Genomic DNA, 22,141 nt, shown 5'->3' on the forward strand with positions numbered 1-22,141 from the left:
GTGTCCCCGGAGCGTAATTTTGGGCTTGTCTAATAGCCAGAAGCCAAATGTAACCAAATCAGGCACATACGCTTTTATCGGAACGATATGAGTGAAAATATTGGCAAAAAAGTCACAGAAAACCAACGAAGTGTTAAATGGTGCATTATCGTGATCGAACACTGACGCGCTTAAGATGAAAACCATCCTTCCGAATGTAATTAGCGGATATGTTTGATATGCAAATATCATCAACAAAGTCTCTTGTTGTTAATCGACGGTTTTCCAACACCAAATCTTTGATTTTTTGGACGATTGTCGTTGGTGGTCGTCTAGAGAAATCTTCCTCTTCATAACGTTCCCGACCCTCCTGGAAGTCTTTCCACCAAGTGTAAATAATGTTTATTGGCGTAGTATCGTCACTAAAGATATTCTGTACCATTCACATTGGTATATTTGCAGCAGAAAAAATATTTTTTATGCAAATTCTTTGTTTAAAAATTTGCGACATGGAGAAAAACGAAGAATGCACTTTTAGCAGTTCACAAAAAAATACGTATCTCAAACACTAGTGAATATTTTGACGTGAAACTTGCCATGGTTGTCAATAACAGTGCTGACAACATATAAAAAATACAAAACTAAAGATATCCTTTTACGCGGGCAATTTGGACACCGTGTCACCTTACTTTTTGGACACAGTAGTATATCAAATGATCAAAAGCTCTAGAAAATTGTTACAATTGCGGTAGATCTTTTAATCGAAGAGAATTTAAGAATTTTCCTGCATTGTAGACAATGAACTACAAATTTCCGTACTATAAATATTGACCATCTACCTATAACAATTCGATCCTAGAAAGTGTAGATTTGTATTCCAGTTGTACCTCTACAAAAAGCCATAGCTTTGAGGTTCAAATATCTGGTCTGAACCGTCCTTGCCAAGCAATACTCTTGTTTCAATCCTGAACTTATACTATGAACGAAATAACAAATAACAAATGAATATTCCTTAGAAACTTCATCCTGTTCCTCCAAAATGTCTGCTGTACAATACGTGAATCTGAAGTGTCTTAGCAAGAAAACTCTTCACAAATGGATGATGAACAGTTCCGAGAATAAGAAAACACGCTTCACAAGCTAGAAATAGCTTTGTATAAGCTTCCAATCAAAGTCAGCAAATCATAGCATAGCAGACATTATCCGGTCATTTTCCAGGAGTGAAACCTTAAGTCTTTCATGGCATCCAATCTAGCGCTCCTTTTGAAGGGGAATACATTGAATTGTACTCTGTTCGTATGAATATCTGATCAGAAAATTCAATAGGAAATCCGAATACCTTTAGAATGTTGCCCAGGGGATTTAATTAAAGAGCACAAAAGGTGCTGCTGAGCGATCTACCGAGACTTACGACAGCTTACAGGAAAGCTCTTGAGACAATCTTTAGAATTATTACATCGAAGAGAGATGAATACAGTATGTATGTGAGAGAGAAAAAGAGAGAAGTTTACTTCTTTCCCATATTATACTCGTCGTTATCGTCGTAAACAATTCTGACCAAAGCTGCATCCAACTAATCACTCGAAGATGTGATCACTGCCTTGTAAAAGTTTAGACAGTGCAACCACCCGAGGTCTCCTTATCTGATGGATCCAATTTTATGACTTCCATTCACTCGCTATCCATTCCAGACAAGTAAAGGATGGACTGGACTGCCTCAGAGTTCCGACAGAAGGCACCTCCACCTTAACTCATTCACTTACCTCTTCTGCACAATCCGCAAAAATTCACACTTCACATCACAAATCCATCACAATCGTAAAGAACTGTCCAGCGAACCCCGGTGGCTGCCGGGAGTCTGCATAGTCTGTGACAGACCTAACCAACCGAACCATAAGGGCCGAAAGGAAGGGAGTTAATGTCGGTTTCGCCAGTCCTTCACTTCACATGAATCTGTGATGTTGTCACAGTCGCGTTAGCAGTCTGGATAACAGTGCCGGTGGCGCTTTCGCCCAAAAACCAACCAGCGATAGATCTGCTCCTGGTACCCGTATGGGACGCGACGTGACGCGACGACGGCAAGTGTCATCGGTGCCACGGTGGTGCCGCGAATGTGCCGGAACGGGCCATCGTGACAGCCAGGATGATGACGAGGTCCTCTCCTTCGGGGCACGTAAAGCACACGAAGCAGTCGGGATGCAATGTCACGCCTCCATCTCCACCCAATCCATCCCTAGAGGCGTTGTTGCTTTGTGTGTATGTGTGTCTAGTAGCGGGTGGTGGTTACTACTGTCATAAATAATTCAAGCGGAGAAAAGCGCGCCAAAGAAACAACACCTCTTCTTCACCTACCGCTTAAACCCCTTTTTCGTTCGTTGTTGGTCTCCAGAGTAAGGTTCTTTCCTTCGTTTCAATTCCTCCTCTCCTGGTGAGGACACAGCACCCCCATCCCTACCGTGACAGTCATCCAGTCACTTGGAATAAACGGGGATAGCTCGACTCTCAATTGAACTCTCTTGGTGGTGGTGGTGGCTTCAAAAGTGCCTGTTTCGCTTTCGTTTAGCTGTTTTCCTTATTGAAAAGTGATTGCAGCTTGATTGGCCCTTATTGGCTTTGCCTGGTTTTATGTTGCGGTAGAAAGAAGGGAGGGAGAAGGGTGCCATGGCCCCCACGAGCTCCGCGATGATGGAGGACGATCCGATGGACGTGGCACGAAACATCATGAAACACGATAGCCACGACCAATCGCGTTGGCATTGGCTGGTTTATTGCTGTATTATCGATTGGGTTTGGCACCGGCACCGGCACCGGCGTGCCTGCATGGGTGGCCTCACCTCCTCACCCCTTGCCTTCCTCACTTTCCCCTCTCAAAAACCATCCTCCAGGCGATCGATCCCCGTGAAATGCCGTCTAACTGACGCCTGACAGTGACGCCGTCACGTAGCATCCGAGAAAGGTAGACAGAGAGAGTGAGAGAGTAAGAGAGAGAGAGAGAATGAGAGAGCGTGGAGAGAGGGGTCCCGTTGAAAACCGATTTATGACGGTGGCCAACCTGGGGGGTTTCTCCTACGGTTCAATTATGGGTCCGGAGGTTATTCTAGAGACATCGAGCCGGCCGGGCTGGCTGGGTCTCGAAAGGCAAAGGCATTGTTTTTCGGATGGTGTTCGGATCGTGTTTTAGGTCATCTGGAAGGGTGCCCCCTTCACTTTCCTTTCCCTCGCAAAGGGACTTCCGCATCAACAAACAGGGAAGCAGCAGCAGTAGTGTGCAACGTCCTACCATAAATTGAAGCCCCATTCTCGAGTAAATGGGGCTCTGGCGGTGATCTATAGGAGGAGGTGGTCATGCTGATGGCTCAAAGGATGGCTACTGTACCTACTTCTACTTGTGTCGGTTGAACCCCGACGATGCACCACACACACACACACACACGGACACAGCGCGCGCTGCTAGTTCCGTTGATTTGACAGCGTCGACGGCGCTCGCACACACACACACACGGCTGCTGCTGCTACCGGTTGGCTCGTTGGCCAAAACCTGGGCCATCATTTTCCGCTCATCACTCGCACCATAAATCAACGTCTGCCAGCGCAGCGTCCTTTCCTCGCTTTTGGTGCCAACGAAACGTCGCGTCACGGTGTACAACGCTTTGGTGCGCGGCAACCACGCTTCCGGGGGTCTCACAGGCCGCTGCTGTCTGACAAGTCACTCGGTTGCTCGGTGCATATGGACGCGCAACCTCCTGGCATACAATGCACACACACGCGCGCCGGTCCCGTAGACATAGAGAGCGCCATAAATAGAGCTCGTAAAGAGGTTTTGTGCTGGGAAGGTAAACTTTTTCATAAAACACAGAAATTATGTTATTCCACACAGGGGGGTGGCAAATTCCTCCTACCACCCCGTTTCGACCACCCTTACCACCGGGAGGGAAGGCGGAAGCTCAAGCACGCGAGACAACGATAGAGGACGATATATATATAAGCTCATAAATTCATAAACTTGTGCACCGCTCAAAACCGCCCATGGGCGCCCCATTTTGGTTTATGATCCACGTCACCCACCGTCGCACCCCCCCCAAAAACCATCCTTTACCCTACCTCGCTTCCCACCAGGACAATGCAAATTGTGTGATCCTCTCCACCATCTTCCTCCCTTCCTGCTAGGCTAAGCCAAGCGAAATAAAATGAGGATCACATGCTGGTTGCTACTGATGCTGCTGCTGCTGCTGCTGCTGCTGCGTAGTGGTAACCGATTTTCATGCCAACCCACCACAAGCACCACCCTTTATACCCCCTTTTTTCTGGGAAGATGGATAGCGTACAGTCCACCTCCCACCCTCCCCCTTGAGCACCGCGCGTGACCATGCCTTGGCCAAGCTTTATAAAATGATAAATATTGCCCACAGCACAACGGAGCAACGAAGCATCGCGCAGAGCAGGGCGCAGCTGTCGCACTACATCCGGTTTCGGTGTTAGAAACGGTGTGTGTGTGTGTTGCACAGAAGGAAGTATCCCTGGAAAGGATGGTTGGGAGAGCAAATTAAAAATAAATTAATTTCAATCATCGCATTGCTGTGAATATTGTGCGAATTATTGTGCTCCTTCGTTCGCTCGCTCGCTCGCTCGCTGTTATGCTCCAGCGCGATGAGCTACTCCAGGTGAGGTGTGAGTGACAGCAGCCGGTTGGGGGGAGGTAAAGAGGAGCCACAAGAAGATTGACGACCGGAAATAGCGGTCGGTGGTGAATCATCACTTTTTGCAATAAAATTGTGCCGAAGAGAGGGAAAAAGACCAAGAGAGATGCACAGAGAAAGAGAAAGAAAGAAAAAGAAAGAGAGAGAACGAGAGCAAGAAAGAGAAAGAAAAAAAAGAAAGAGAGAGAGAGTATGTAGTAGTAGTCGCAGGCGAGCAATTAGGAGCAATTGACGGCAAAGGATTAGAGGGATTGCTACAGCTCCTTCGTTCCTTTACTTTTCGCTTGGAGAGCAAATTAGGTTTATATACCCTGGTGCAACTGCGACCCTTGTGGGTGGGTTAGCCGGTGAAGGGATTCATCAATCACTGCTGCCGAGCACTGCCATGCGCACGCCTCACTCCACGAGCTTCCTCTAGGATGAATGTTAGTCCCGGCTCCGGATTTTCTTTCGAAAGTGCCACGAATCTGCTACGGAACGCTAGAAAGGACACTTTTCCGCGAATATGATGACAAGACGCGCATTCTAGTTCCACGTGATTAAGGTGTAGCTAGTGGCTGGTTTAGAAGGACAACTGTGCTTAAATGTGCTGGTGTTTTTTCAGCTTCGTTCTTTCTCGTGACGTCGCAGATAGTATTACGAATGCAATGATGTTTTGGGATGTTTTCAGGGGGCTGTACATTCCTCTAAAGATTTTTAACAACAGCCTCGAAATCTACGATTGAGGAAAATTTGCTGTAATAAGTCTAAAATGCGTCGTTGGATCATTAATTACCTTAAAGTTGGCAAATATCGTGGCAACGATTTCCTCTCCCGAGTTATTTTCTCTGATGGGTTTACACATTATGTTAATAGTATGTTAAGGTTAATTACCTTCCAAATGTTTTGCAGTGCACTATAGTAAACATTAATGCTGCATCTTTAACAGCATACTGACTTTTTGTTTGCGTAAGGTGTAAACGAAAATTATTGCCATCTTTGCAACACTTGTCGTGTAACACTTCTCGATTAATATTCTATTGCGAACTTTTTATCTTCTGAGCCAATTTTATGTCATTTAATTAACCTCATTCATTTTCTCAATTTTCAATTCTTTAATCATTACAGTACATAAATCATTAATTTGTCTTAGTATTGTTGTTCAATTTCCTTGATTACTATTACAATGAATTTTGCTTCATAGATGTTTGATTGTAATGATTGTTACAATGACTAGCAGGGCAGCGAAGAAAGTATCTCAAACTATTTCCGATGCAATAGGTTTCCATACATTACATTTTCAAAGTCTTCATGAGAACTGTCTCCATAACTGCTGCTCTTTGAACAAAATGAAAGCTTTAGTAGTTAAACTGTGAAATAAAAATCAGTATAATGTTAAATGTTTCTGTTCTGGATAAGTTTTGGCGATGCTGTGTCTCCCAATGTTTGTGGCCACTGTTTCTCGGGCCTTAAATTACCCGAACTGTCCTTTACACGAGCAGTCGTGAACGCGAACAAACACTTGGACCGGATTACCGAAGGAAAACACAACCGAAACCCATGTTCTAGCCCGCACAGCTGCGCATCAGGAATAACCACCCCACCGCGACACTTGATGCTCTCTCTCTCTCTCTTTCACCATCCCTCCAACACATGCTAATCCTAAGTAAAAATCACACATGCAATGGCCGCGATTCACTTCACAGTGCCTTGGGTGCTGACTTGCCTGTGGAGTGCCGACAGTGCCATCCCATGGTGTCAAAATCAACACCCACCGAGGCACCGAACACCGACAGTCCGAGGTGGTCGTCTGGTGCCGCATAATGGGCGGCACTAATCGCACGAATAAACGGAGCGAAATGAAAGCCCGTCGTCCGTCGTCCGAAGGGTCCCGCGAACGCGACTCTCGACTACGACTCTCGAAAGCCAAACAAAAGATAATTGCAATCCATAATCCACTAATAGGATTTGCGTGGCGAAGGAGAGAAACAGTGTGAGTGTGTGTGTGAATGTGTGTGTGAGTGGGAGGTTGTGGAATTGTCTGTGAGATGGGCAAACAGTAGAAGCAACACCAGCAACATCGAGCATCGAGCGGATTTGTCGAACTTTTGTTGTTCGATTCGCTTCGGTGAAGAACCATTGGGAACAAAAACCATCGGCATCGGCAATCGTAAATCAATAAGCCGCCGGTGGGAACCGCCAGTCGTCAGAACTCCGAAAATGGCAACAAACAAACAAACAATAAGGAAAGAAGCTCATTCAATTGTGCCCAGGGCGACGAATTTGTCGAACCATTTCATCGTGGAAATTCTTACAACTTCTGTGTTTTTGCTGATGAACCAATGGAAAGACCTTCTAGAAATGGCACGAGAGAGAGAGAGAGAGAGAGAGAGAGAGAGAGAGAGAGAGAGAGAGAGAGAGAGAGAGAGAGAGAGAGAGAGAGAGAGAGAGAGAGGCACCCGCAACTCAAACCCCGCGGTTGTCGACATTCGCCGAGGATTAATTATTGCCACACCACCTCCCCGGTTACTGCTCTTCACACTGAGCTTCACCCTGCAGTTTCATATGCAACAGCCGCTCGAAAGCTCTAAGCTGATGGTGCCGGGTCAAAAGTTTCTTCTCGCCGGATTGCGCAGCAGAGTTTCATCAAGAAAGACCGAAAGAAGTCTCTGGTGATGCTCGTGGTGGTGGTAATGCGCACGAATCGACTGTTGCGATTCAGTTTTGGATGTTTTTCTTGCGGGTCTTAGGGCCTGAGATGTGGCTTGGGAACAGCAACCACCTGTGTCTTGTCTGGACCGGTCTGGTCTGGTCTGTCTGGGGCGATTGAATTTACAAAAGTTGGCCACCCGAAAGCCAATGAAATAGTTTTGTTGTTGCAGCTGATAGCAACTGGTGTTGTGTTAACGTCGTTTGGCAGCAACGATTATGCAAAAGCAACAGAACCACCACACCAGCATGGCTTCTCCGATCGTACAGAGACAGTGAGAGAGAGCGAAAGCGTGTAAGAAATTGAAAAAAAAAACGAAAGTACACCCCCTTCCATCACCCTCCTGGCCTTTCCACCGCAATGTTTTATTAAATTCCTCTGCGGTTCCTCCGGTACCCGGTGCTGGGTGTTATGTTTCAGAGGCCAGAGGCTGCCTTGCAGGAAAGGTAGAAGCGGCACCGCACCGTAAATCATTTTCACATTTTCCATTCTTTATTTCTTTCCCTCCTTTCCGAAAACCCCCATCCATTGTTCTTACCATGGCCTACCTGGAAAGGAAAGACCCTCGGCATAAGATGGGACTCGGCTTTTCGCGGTGCAAAATGCCGCTTGGAGTTTGCCGGGTTTTGATTCGTTCGTTCGTTCGTTCGCTCGCTTGTTCTCGTCTTGCCATTTGCTGCTGAAGGGGGGCTTGTGGTTCGTGTGGAATGCTAATTAAATAAACAAATACCATGATTAATTACAGCATGCGCAGTGCACCTCCTCTCCCCCTTTCCCTCTCGTCAAGGGGTGGCACTGACGCCAGTGGGATGATGAAAAGCTCCCTTGTGGGAAAAGGTGCTAATTAGATTGGCTGCCGGGAGTTTACCAGTGATAATGCAGCGAAACAGGTAACGATGCGACTCCATTACAGCTGCACGGCTGATGATGATGCAGCTGACAGCAAAGCGAAAGCTTTGCTTTGAGATTTATGCTGCTTTATGCTTCTTTGCTGTTTCAGGCGGCAGAGAACGACCTTTCGCTAGGCGAATGAAAAACACAGCATTTCCTGGCATCACTGATGGCTTAATGGAGGGGGGAAGTAATTAGTTCAGAGAAGCGGTGCTCAGAATGGTGGAGAATTGCGGGGAAATGTGTCTCATTACATCATACTCCCTTCTATGATGCTCATTTGTTAGACGAATCCATCGAAATGCTTGTAGCGCCTCATCTCAGCGGTCCCTTTTGGTGATTCCTTTTTGAAAGGAAATTGCTTTAAGCTCCGAACCATCGCTAATGCAAACGGAAATTCGCTAACCGGAGAGAGAGGGAAGCAGCAGAAGCAGTACCCTACGGAGTAAACAATCTTTTTTTCTTTCCCTTTTCACATCGTCTTCGCTTCCAACGGAACGAAACAATGTCTTTCCTCCATCTTTCGATTCCGGTATCCGGTAGGAATTTGTGACTGGAATTTTGTGCTTCACCCTGCCTCCACTCCCTCTATTTCCGAGGCCAGCTTAATTTCCGCCCCGACTCCAAGTCCCCGGGGAAGGGGGAGAAAGGAAAGCAATTCACGAGTGATTCGAGTGATTCCCGAAACTGAACAACCTTGTACCTTGGGGGTGGGGGGAAGAAAAGGTGGGATTTGCATGCCGTGACACCGTCGTCGTAGGTCACGGAATCGGCCGCCATTTCGGTTAGCTCCAAGGTATTCGCTTTACTTCCGTTCCGTTGCGTTCCGGATCGAAGGAATTCGCCATTCGGCTTTGATGTTTTCGACCAAATGCCAGAGCGTCATCTGGATCTAGGGGGTTCTTTCGAACAAATCGACGGCCGTCAACGTTTAAAATGGTCGAAGTGCTTCCCGGTATAAATGGGGAAGCGATCCCGAGAAAACAGATCTCGGGAACAGTTTTCTTCCATGTCCCTTTTCCCGTTAAATTATGTGTCCGCAATTGAAAGACCGGCCGTAAAGGTGGCCGGATAGCAATATTCACAGTAAAGAAAATGTCATTAGATGACATTTGGTGATTTGTTATAAAGCCTGTAGAGATGACGTGTGCGTCGTGTATTTTGACAGTTCTTTGCAGCGAATTTCCAACCGGGCAAGTTCTATCTATCATCTTAACCGTGCTTGGTCACGATAGCAACCTTATTACTACCACACTTTGACATTTCTTAACGCAAACCTTACTTTAATCTTAATATCGGTAACTGAGCTGCTACCATTTTCTGTTCCATTTAAGTTCTTCTCAGCCTTGCGCGCTCGTTTACGAGTCGATTGTTGATACAAGCATACATTAGATGTACATATATAGGCCAGCAACCACCGCATGCATGTTGCTGCGAAGGCCCAAATACCGAAATCCCTGTCGAGACCATTAATCATGCTCCGGGCGCGTGTGATGTGACAACACGGGCACGTCACCGGCACCGGCATCCTATCGACCATCTCGAGCACACAATCGTGGACGTGCGTCCTATCAATTTCACGTAGCATTATCCCAACAACCACCACCGACCAGGGGGGCCGCTCCCTCCGTTTCCAACGACAAAACGTAAACAAAAGTGACAGCTCAACGCCATCGCAAGGCAGGCCAGTTTTGACAAGCGTTGCCACCTCCTCGGCTTTACTAAACGGTCCCGGGTGTCCCGGGCCGGACGCCTGGCCTTATGAACTCGGGACCCAACAGTTCGGGCGGCACCACTTTTGTTTATCTTTCGCAGGCCTAGGCCTTGTGTGTGTGTGTGTGTGTGTGTGTGAGGGATCTACGCACCCGGGGAGGTCTCTTCATATCAATCTCGGCTCGACACGACACGGCCACGTTTACGTCCACGTTCACGATTGCTGACCTCCGCCTTTTGTGCTCCGTCTCGTCCTCGTCAACGGTGACGGTCAACGGTTGACCTACGGTCACACGGACTATCTGACCGGTTCCGTAGCCCAACTACCAACGCTTTGATGTTTGCGTGGGCTTTCCGTTTGTCCACGATGCACACACACACAAATCCTATCCACATGACTGACAGGCACCTAGGGAACTACCGCACAAAACAATATCTCTCTGTACGATACCGAGTCAGCTCCCTGTGTGTGTGTTTGTCCGTTTTGCTTGACAGAGCTGGCAGCCGAGACAAGCCGAAACATCCAATCTCGGCCTCCGAGGGGTTGAAGTATTGTGTTCGTTTCACAAAATCTCATTATTTTCGTTCGCTGACTAGCTGGCATTTGTCATGTGATCAAATACCATCCGCACATATTAACATAATTATGATGCTGTTGATCATAATGACGATATGAATGCTCGGTTTGGCAGCAAAAAAAAGGAAATCCAACGGCATCGTCTGATAAGAACTCAATTAGCAACAGCGTCTGCTCCATTTCCTGTCCCGTGGCCGAGCCAAGAGCCGTCGAGAACATTCTTATTTTCGTAAACAACTCCCCCATTCACTGCGGCGCGGATTGCAAATCAACCGAGCTCCAAAGCCGCTGCCGCAGATGTATGACGCTGCGTCACGGCGACACACCGGAACGTGATTGCCGGGAGTGTTCTCTGCAGATGAAAACGGCTTCATTCCGATCAGCTTTTGTCCCTTGTCCTGTTCGCCGTTTGTCGTCTTCTTGCATTTTTTTCTGCTTCGTCATTCGCCTTTGTTTCTGTTTCCCCCGGCATCGCTTGGCTTCCTGCGTCAGAGACCGGAGATACCCGCGGTCCGGTGCGGTCCCAGAGCCTAACCAGAGCCTCCTCCTGGCCTGCCCTCTGCCGGTTGGGTAGTTAATTAAATTTAAAAAAGAACTTAAATTGGATTATCTTTTAATTATTATCCTTTGTGTTTGCTCAACCCCGAGCCTGGGGACTTCCTCGGTCCCCGTACGATCTCCTTCTGATGATCCAGAGGATCCGCTTCTTCCCCTTTGGCCGCCACGGCACGTAGCGTCGTGTGACGTCTTGGTCACTGTTGGTCATTCATCTTTGTTGTTTTTATTCCAACGGATCCATTAGTGCCATGTCGAGAGCGGGAATGAATGGTTCTCGAGGATACACCGTGACGCTGACCATGCCTGACGACGAGAAGCGAGGGCGTGAGGAGCATCATCTACTACTTCATCGTTTCCGATGGTGTCATCGGCGCATAGTGTGAACGTGCTCCGTTCTAGATGAGCTTTCCGTTTTGTTAAATCCTTCAGCCAGTCGCTGTCTGCCACGCTGAGTACCACATATTTATGAACCCTCGTGGGGCCAAGTGTGGCAGGGGGTGAATGATGAATTCATTTGGATTTTATTAATTTCCCTTAATAACGTCACGTACGAAACGTTCGACTTCAAAAACAAACTGTACCTCTCCATTTAAAAAAACACGCTAGCCGTGCTGTTATGCATTCCGGGATTTATGAGTATGCAAAGGGCGTTCCAGGCGATGCTGCCTTATAACAACTACACCTATTTGAAGTTTTGATCGGTTTCAACAGTTTTAAGTTCGTGTTTCGGGCATTTGCAAAATGCAAAAATTCGATGCACAAAAAAAGGAAATCGTTCATCTACTTTGCGTTAAATTTATGTAGCATTCACTATTCTTCTCCGAATTCTATCGCAATGAACCGTTTCGTAATATCTGCACAAGGTATTTTTAATTATCTCAAAAGATTAGCATTATTCCATAACATCTCCATGTATAATGCATGCAGATCGGTGTTTTAATTGACTCTCAGAAGTGCTCCTTTTCTATGTTAATCATTTTTTGCGGACATTTTTCAATTGCCTACCATCTCGAGAATTCTACCAATGGGAACTCTAGAACTTGTTTGTTATGTTGTGCTTTATTCTTTCATTATAATGGCAGAAAAATAAAGTCTTCTGAGGGAAGTGCTTTTGTCGAACAAAACTGTTCCTATTACACAAAATCCGTCATAACGTTCAAAATAAATGGAAAGGCTCGATAAAATGAATACGTTTTTTTTCTAATTTTCCTAAACTGGAAAAAGATGAAAGCATAAATATGTGGCAAGATATGGAGACGCCTGGTGCTTCACGCTACGAGCCACCTGGCGCCTCCATTTTTCCAATTTCCATAAACTATTATCCAAATTAAAGACCTTTCCGATCTATCTGGATGGTTTGCGACGCATCAACGGATCGAATGTTAAAGTACACCCTCTCTTCCCCCTCACGCTTTCAACGTGTTCCCTCCTGTCACCCAACTATCAACCTTCGTCATACCACGTCAGGCCCTCGAGGAGGGACAGGGATTACTCTAAACAAGAAACCTCCTCAAAACACCCTGGTGTGAAGCCGAACAGCTCGACCACTCGGTCCGACCGAAGGGCCTTCAACTCCTTGTTAACAGCAGCTGAAAAAGGGTTTTGAGCTAGAGCTGTCCATTTTCTGTGGTTTCGGCATTTTTATATCTTTCGCAAGAATTTTCCCAAAAACCATCCCGGCACCCCGACCACCCGCCCAAGACCGAGTGGTCCACATGCATTTGCTTGCCCACTTCATCGCTCCGGGCGCCGGTTCCGTGTACTAGGAAGTGTTGCTGTGTGTAGGAAGTAAGTGGGCGGTTTGCGGGTGCCCCTCCCCTCCGGTAGCTTTCCCTGTCTGGCAGTTGCTGCTGCTGTTGCTGCTACATCATCCATCGCCCACGACACAGAACGGTGGGCGAAGGAAGCGACCAAATTTGAATGACTTTTCCTTATGCAAAATTCCCTCCCGACCGTTCTATCACAATGCCGCCTCCGTGCCGTCTCCGTGGGTGGAGCACCCTACTCCGCATCCATCCGTCACCCCTCCATCCCAGCAAGAGCAAGTGAAAAGAAAACAAATTTAATATAAATTCATTTACCACCGCAAGTAGGCAAGACGCTTGAACGCGTTCGCGAAGCTGAAGCAGGATAATTTATGGCCACTCGCCCAAAAGGAAGGAAGGGCGCACTTCGGTCCTCGCTTCTGTCCTGTCAATCCTGCCTGTCACCACGTCGCGTCGCTTCTCGCTTCCGTGGCCCAGGCGCTCAACAATCCAGGGAGCCAACGACGCACGGAACGACGGAACGACTTTAAGGGGTGACATTTTAACAGGTTCGCCGTGCGTGTGCGATCGAAAAGTGGAAAAAAAGGCCAAAGCCTATGTTGCGTGGTGTGCCAATTTGAGCCAAAAGTTCACGACAAAACCGTACCACGACTGCTGCTCTGTAGACGACGAACGGTTTTTCGGCAAAAGTATTTTCGGCCCCCCCTTCCGGGAAACTTTATCATCCGCACAACAGTCACAAACATAAAACGAGCATCACGAGGTGGATCACAATTGGTAGCTCCCAAAGGCACACAAGATGTTGTGTTGAATTGTGAGGGGGGAATGGGTTGGCGCGAAGGTGCCGCGTTGGATTGTCGACGTTTAACCCGCGACCGAATGAGGTGCGCGTTCGAGGGAGATGAATATGATCAGTGCCCCTGTGTGTGTCTGTGTGTGTGTGCGCGCTCGCGACTGGTTGACAAAGTTATGACCTCACCGAAGTAGCGTTTAATAGCCTACCACCCACCATGCATCCCCATTCCCCAAACCACCACCCAAAAAAGGGCAAATGAAATGATTATGATGATTTACTGTTTCTCCGGCCCCGGGCACAAGACACAGCAGGTTGACGGGCCTGCGAGCGAGTCACATAAAAAGGGCCGACGGATAATGCTTCCTACGTGCCACCAACCCTCCAGCTGCAGCAGCATCGATGCACATCAAACGCGCCGTCGGTCTGCACGGTTTTGTCGTGTGTCTCTTTGCTTCGCACGAGTGGGCGGATAAATGGGAGTTAATGAAATCACTCATAACACACCGCCACCCATCCCTCACCCTCTGGCAATGAAACCGAGGGGAGTGTTCTGTTTTGCGTTCGCGAACGCACTTACGGCACCTTCCACGATGGTCACACGTTGGTTGCTGGTTCGGGTCGTAACAAAAGCTCTCTCTCTCGGTCTCTCTTTTCCTCTCTGAGCTTCAGAAACCAAGGCTACGACTGGGAGGGCCGGGAAGAGGCTGTAAAATTGATTGCATAATGGGGGAGAAAGTTGTTACATTTTACGATTATTTTTATATTACTCCTTAAGCTGTTCGGAGTCCCACTCCCCCTTTTTCTCGGTCTACTGGAGTACGCACTTGGCCGGAGGGTGTACGAAACACGCAACAGCCCACCACACAGCACACACACACACACGCACAGACACGGTATCACTCGTATGTACTTCTTTTACGACGTTGTAACAAACTGATTTTACGCGTCGGCAGTACGGCGGTCGCTGAGACATCTTGCCGGAAAAGTCTTTCGTCTCTCTCTCTCTCTCTCTCTCTCTCTCTCTCTCTCTCTCTCTCTCGCACTATCTCTCTCTCTCTCTCTCTCTCTCTCTCTCTCTCTCTCTCTCTCTCTCTCTCTCTCTCTCTTTTGTGCGAGTCTCCGGAAGTGATTTTAATGGACGCAACTGCTCGACTACTGTACCGTGTACGAGTAAGACGAGATGCAGAAGATGACGCCACCGCATCACCATTTGGCGCAATTGCCACACCATAGAGCGTTCAAATATTTAATTTGGAATCCCATTTCGAGCATACAGACACACACACACACACACGCACGTCGAACGGTGACAAAAGTGCTAGTGCGGAGTTTATTCCAAGTCATTTTGGGGTCACCCCTCACATGGTATGCAGCGTTTGGGGGGAGGGTCACACACTCTTTGGGTGTCCGAAATCTGGCAAAGTGATGTGCAGCAACGTTTGTCCTTCATATGCTATGCCACGGTGGTGGTGGTTGTGTTGGTCCCAAGTGGTTCGATGCCAAGTTAAACAATGAGCTACCGAGGCCGGCCACAGGTCCTGCCGAGGACCGAGCATGAGGGCATGTAATCATGCTGGCAGCTAGCAGGCTAGCTAGCGAGCGAGACGTCGTCGTTAGACGCTCTGTTGCGTCGGAACAACTGCTAGCCAGCCGAGCCACCGAGCAAACCGCACAACCGCATAAGGGCCCCGGCAACCGGCAGACAAATTACCATATGTATGAATAAGATTCACTCAACCGATTCAACCGAAACCGGCATGTGTCTGGTGTGTTCGTGTGTGTGTGTGGTCTGGACACGGTCTGGTCGACGACGACGACGAGTCCAGCGCTGGACACCTTTGGCGAGAAGCGAAAGCATAAAGTGTCTGCCACGAGCGCTCCTTGACGGTCGGGAAGGAATTCCTTGCCAACAATTCCACTCCATGCTCTTCGTTCGTTCATTTGAAGAATGTTTTCGCCCGTCAAATTGTGTCAACGAATGCTGTGCTTCAAAGTGATTCGCTTCCATTCGCTTTCGTCCGGTTGCCCGTCTTGCTGTGCTGTTATGCTTTGGATATGTTTTTTCTGACGCGTGCCCTGAAGCAGGGGAGAGGTAGGAAGATGGTTGGATGATGTAAGTGATTTCTTGCCACCAAGAAATGGCCATAAAGAACCGAGAAGGCGACATGGTACGCGCACAACCACACACACACGCTGTGGCATGTATTGCGCTGAGTTTACGAGCGATGAGCGAAGCAAATTTATTACAGACGACACACAGACACACGCACGAGCACACTTTATTGTTGGCGTGGATCTCTTCTCTCTACTCTCCTCGATGGACGCACCTTTCCTTCGCTACTCAGAAGGCTCAGAATACGTCGCGATACAAATGACATTGGCTGGCATGCAGTTATGTTCGGGCGCGCGCTCGCTATGCTGCTGCTGCTGCTGTTGCTGTTGCTTGTAACTCAAAAAAAAAAGCGGTGAATAAAAGATGAAAAATGGATTCTGATGAAATGGCTTACTATCAGGTTACGTTACGTTGGTTAGACGTTCCGTTCGCCGATAAACCGATGAGCCCCACCACCGATCTCACTCCCCTTTGCTCCCGAAAGCCTCATAAATCGTCTCAAGTGGTGGTGCTAGTACTTGTGCCACGGCAAATCACGCTCAACGCAACGCAACGAATCTGAATCGATGTTTCGCTGGCGCGTGATTCGGGCAGGAGACACACACGGGCCGGGAACGTTCGTGCTCCATCGGTCTAAAGTACCTTAAGTAAATCCGCTTGTAGACGACTTCAACGAATCGCGAACCATCGCGAGTCGTGCCCCGTTGGAGGGCGACGTGGAAAGGAATGATTGAATGGATAGACTTCCAGTGAAACCCAATGAAAGCCAACCATATTCCGGTTGCGAGGAAAGGGGAATTCAGTTGCTGCTGAATGGTTAAACCATTCCATAAACTATTCACCATGTATTATGTTAATGCTTTCCTTTCCATTTTTTTTTTTGCTTGCTCTTCTCTCCCGCCTTTTGCTCGTTGAAACACATTTTCAAATTCTATTCAAACCGACAGAACCTTCCCTTGTACCGGCATGGAAAGCTGGCACAGCTGGCATGCTACTTGCTAGGATTCCCGTTCCTTTTGCGCTTCATCTTCCCACTCTGGTTCGGGTGCTGGAGTTGTTTTGACTAGATGGTGGCTTGGTGATGGCGACGACGACGACGACGCCGACGACGTGAACTCGCTCCACGTCGATGATGTATGTGCGAAGCGATTCAAAAGCCAGCCGCACCGTCCATGTGTGTGTGTGTGTGTGCTGGGTGAATGAGTGGGCGAACCATTCGCGTTGCAAAGACTCTCCTCTGACTCTGGGCCTCCACCCGCCGCTTCCACTCGCTGTCATTAATCTTTCTTCTTGGAGCTTCTTCTTCTTGGTTCGCTTGAGAAGCTCGGAGGCGGAATGTAAAGCGGTAGCGAAGAAGGAAGACGGAGGCGCCTTTAGAACGAAGTTCATTGACGTGAAGGCCTGCATGGGAACACTGCTTCCTTTCCTTTTTCTTCCCCTTTTGTACACTCCGCTCTTTCATTTTTCGCGTATTATTCTCTTCCTCGACTTTGCAGCTTCGTTCCAACCCATCCCCATTTGGCTTTTGTTTTGCGGTGCGCAGTGCATGCAATTTATCAACTTTGTTTTTTTCCCCCGTCTCGGCTTCTGCTCAACCACTCAACAGTGAGCGGAATTCACCTCGATTCGGCCACGTTCGGGACCGGGAGATATGATGATGAATGCAATCGCTCGCTTTCCACAGAACCGCGTGTTGTGCAATCGGTTTTTTTCGACGTCGAGCCGAACTTGCTTGTTGATGTTGATGGTTGTAACGTACTGGTGTATTCTCAACAATACAGTTAAACTGATCTTTTCAGCTGGTTGCTCTGCTTTATATATTTCCCATAGCATAGCAACCAAAGTGAACTAAGATTCAACAATGATATACAACAATGGTCCTCTCTCCCTTTCTCTCTCGTTTTCTGATTAATCACTTCTCTTACTCTTCCAATTCCTTCGCGCGGGCTGGCAACAAACATATATGTGATAAGGCAAATTCAGGGAATCCATTTATTAACTTTACATTCCTTCGAAACCCCATCCCGGAAGGAGGTTTAAAATATTATTAGCTTTTTCCACATTTTCCAATCGAGCTCGAGAGATGGAGCAAGGCATCAAGCCCACCCGCCCAGTCGCCAGGGCGGTACGTGCAAGGGGGATAACAACATTTTCCACCGATTAGTGCCCGAGGCCCGTGCGTACGATGGGCATGCAAATTGGCGATTGCCGCTTGAGCGGAGATCGATCCGATCGAAGATCGTGCACCACCACCGTAAAATCCGGTTACCCGGCCAATCCGATTACCTTTTCCTTCCCGGGGGGGGGGGGGGGGGTGTCTCTACGCTCTCTGTAGGCCTGGTCCTGATGACCTGGTGAGAGCAACCTCCTTTCGCCCACAATAACTCATTTACGGCATTAATTTTCAGCCAAACAGCCCCAACACCGACCAGTGGACAGAGGCTGATGGCTGGAACGGTTGGTTGGTTGGCTTACCTTTTGGCGTGGCGTGTGGACGGCAACATAGTATGCGCGCTCCATGCCATCCCGGTCCATGCCAGCCGTTACGAATTGTGCCGTTAATTAAAGTGAATTAAAACGCTCATTACAATTTTATTCAATTACCACACGACCAGCAAACCAGCAGCAGCAGTAGCTATTAAGGGTCTCAGGCGTTTCGGGGGGGGTGTTGAAAACCACAAGAAAGAGGTGAAGATGCGAGAAAAGAGGGGAGAAAAGCCAACCGGAGCCAACCAAGTGGTGAGATGGCGCAGCGATTAAAATTAATTATAGCAAAACCGCGAACCACTTTGCGCCGCGTCGTGTGCGCACAGACCAGAGTGTAGTGTCCCTCGTCTAGCACGCCAAGGAGAAAGGGGTCTTTACACCAGCCGAAGGAAGGGAGGAAAGGGACACAAAAAGTCACGCGGTTACGCGATAGAGCGGCCACACTGTGAACGTTGCTAATGCTTGGCTTGGCGTGTAGAACGGCGATCGGCATGCTCCAGAAGTGTGCCTGGAGTCCTCATGGTTTGCGTGGTTCGCGTGGTCCTGCTGGATGCCAAATGGATGCCGCCACGCAATCCGTGTGCTGCGAAGCCAGACGCCAGCAAAGCGAAAAACGTTTTATCGATGAATCCGTTGGTGCCATGACCGTAACCAAACACACACGATCACATCTATCATCGAGAAGGATCGAGATGGAGCCATCAACAAACACACACACACACACACACACACACACAGCGCAGCGTACTGGAGTGTCCTGTGTCTGTGAGTTTATCGAAAAGTTTTAATTGAAAGCTCTTTTACTCAATCTCAATCGAAAGGTAAAAAATTGGTCAGCAGTCGCGGGGATGAAACGTATTAATGACGCGCTTGTCGTGATTGGCTTGTCGGGACCACACTTCATCTGCACCAAATCAAATCAAACCGATTTGTGTACCGTTCCGATCGCTAATGAAGGCCACGATATCGGTGCCAGTGTCGGGCTGATACCAACTGGCTGGACTTTTGCGCTTCATTAGGTAGCGTCGAGAATCGAGAAGAAGCCCAAAAGGACACCAGACGCCACAAACATGGACTCACACACACACACACACAGACGCTAGAGCCGGAGGGTACGACCGGTACACAAAACTCAATTAACGATCGAGAAACTTTCAACCACGGCAACCAAAGCACCCTCATCCCCTCCTCTTCCTCCTCCTAGCCCCTGGGCACGCAAAGAAACCCAAAGTTTTCGCATGAAAAAGGTAAATTATGCTAGCATAACCCGTCCTTGGTGCTCGTGGTGCTGGTGCTGGCGGTTTGCGAAAGCGATTTGCTGCGGCAATCATTTCCAAACTGCCTCCGGCAACGCGGGATGTACATTTACGATGACGAGCAATCGCTTCCAACCCCCTTTCTCCTTCCTCCAACTTCGCGTTGCTCCGGCCCGACGGCTACCGAGCGAGCGTTGTTTGGAAGCGAAATAAAAACATGATTTATCGCGGCGCACTGGGTAGTGGCGCATTAGATGGTAGCAACCGTTTGCAAGATACTTTGCGGCCCAAAGCCAAAGCCACCCTTCCCTTGCTCTTTCTCTCTCTCTCGCTCTCGCTCTTTACCAGGAATCAATCATCCCTTATGCGGTCTGCGAACGAACCCCTACCCCTTCAAAGAACCTCCGTCCATCGGAGATCTCATTAAAAGTTACTTCTAGGCCTTATCGGCGAGTCGAAACAGAGAGAGAGAGAGAGAGCGCGAGAGAGAGAGAGAGAGAGAGAGAGAGAGAGCAAAAGAACAAGAAAAAGAGAGCAGATGAGCAATAAATCGCGGACAGTAAATTGATGCGGTAACATTGTCATCGGTTTATCGGATTGCGTCTTGCGGACCAACCGTTGTGGCTAGCAACGCAGCCACCCCGTTACCATGGGCAACGATCGAACGAACGAATCCTATTGCTTTGTAATGAATTTAACGTCATAAGAACACGTTTTAACGTTACTCTGGTCCTTTACTTTTTACCAAATAAACCTTCAACTCGCCGAGTGTTTCTACACTTGCAGAAAATTTTTGGTATCGCAACGAAAAAAAAACCAGGCTACATTTTTGCACGGCGACCACAGTTAATTTTGACAGTTCAAACGAAAGCAGGCCTCGATTTTATTTGTGTACGGTTACGCGCTTAGTGATGTGTGTTTAGAGAGCAACATCGAGCAAGTTATTTCGTGGAATTATTATATGTTTTGTGTGAATAGAGTTCTGTTTTGTGTGTTTTACGGTAGAAACTGGAGCTAAACGGAGCTAATTTTGTTGCGATACGACAAAAATCGTTATCGCAACGAACATTTTCTGCGTGTTTCGAAACACCATCCGATAAGCTTTTTGCTTAACGCTTAAATCCAGTGGTTACGATGGTTACAGACAACGAAGAAGCCAACCTCCTTCCAGTAACGTGGTAAAGGGAGAGGGGAGTGGGGGGAGGGGCACCCTTCCTCGTTTAAGCCAACAAACCCACGTCATTAAATCAAAAACCGTCATCTCATCGCCAGCCGGTATCCGCTCCGGGGGTATCTTCTTCAGTCACGCTCCAGTGAAACACGAATCCGCTCTCACCATTTGAAGGTCGGACGAACGGAAGGCCCCTCCGTTTGGTGCTTCAATCGGCCAGGGCCAGGGCCAGGCACGCCTCCTGAAAGTGGACTTGAGTCAACAGATTTCGCTGAGACGCTCAGAGGCTAACTTTTCCCCGGGCAAACTATCCATCATCATCATCATCATCATCACCGCACGCGCCTTGGACTTTGACTTTCCTTGGCTTCGATGACCGGATGATGCACAAAGCTTGAGCGCACCGAACGTCGTGCAACAGAGTGTACGTGTGTGTGTGTGTGTGTGTTTGTGTATGAGTGAGGCCCCGGTAATAGAGGAAAAGTGTTTTCCACCCCACCACACCCCTTTTCGTACGCTCTCAGCCGCGGGTGGTACGTGATTTGAAATGTTTATTCGTCTCGGAGACCGATCGATGACGTGCACCGGCACGTCGCGGCTCTCGAGCACGTGGCCGGCTCGTGGAAAGGGGCCGGCCAGTCCAGACTCTTCAAGATCCTTCAAGGGTGGCGTCACTTTGCCGTTGGAAACCGAAAATGATCGAAACAGATTGAGCAAAAGTATGCCAGCGAACGAACGAGCGTAAAATTATCCTTTGACCCCCACCCCCCTTCGATGAGGAGCATCCTTTGAGATCCAGTTTGGCCAGGCCATGACCGCCACCATCATTATGCTGTCGCATTTACGTATCGCACAGCTCGGCCAGCTTTTCTCTCTCGAGCGTGCTCCGCCTTACGGTTTAGGAAAATGTGAAAAGTTTCGCTCGTTGAGATGACACCGAGACTTTCCATTATCATTCTAATGTGTGTGTGGCACCAGCACACCAACCAGCAACACCAACAGACGTTGATGTTGACGTGGAAGAGCCCTTAAACCTGCCACGTGCGCCCGTGGAATGGAGGCGCCTGGTGGCCGGTGGGGAAATGGGAAAATTGACAACCACCAATAGGGCCATTGGGGGGATGAGCAGGGAGATGGCAGATCAAAAGCCAGCAAAAGTAGTCACCCGCCATCGATCGCCTGTGGGGTCCGTTGATGGGGAAATTTGAAATTAGTTTGTTAATTAACAGAACTCCACCATCAATGCGCGACGCCATCACCATCATCACCATCATCATCATCGTGTGTACATCGTATGCGGTCAGTCAGGCGAAGGGCATGGTAATGTGTTTTTGTGGTTTTTTTGGCGGTGGAGAAGGGCGAGGAAATCGGAAATGGAAAATTCGAACCGAAAACAGGCAAACACAACATCATCATCAAAATACGGCCATGGGGAATAATGAAGCCGA

The 22,141-nt window shown here is 48.3% G+C and overlaps 1 protein-coding gene across 2 annotated transcripts in view; it reads left to right on the plus strand.

The window, feature by feature from the left end:
• The window catches only part of LOC125949127 (uncharacterized), a 49,092-nt gene that overhangs the window by 6,260 nt on the left and 20,691 nt on the right, over positions 1-22,141 (plus strand). The gene's annotated exons all lie outside the window — the stretch shown is intronic.

The sequence above is a fragment of the Anopheles darlingi genome, chromosome 2 (genome assembly GCF_943734745.1).
Source record: "Anopheles darlingi chromosome 2, idAnoDarlMG_H_01, whole genome shotgun sequence".
NCBI classification, from domain to species: domain Eukaryota; kingdom Metazoa; phylum Arthropoda; class Insecta; order Diptera; family Culicidae; genus Anopheles; species Anopheles darlingi.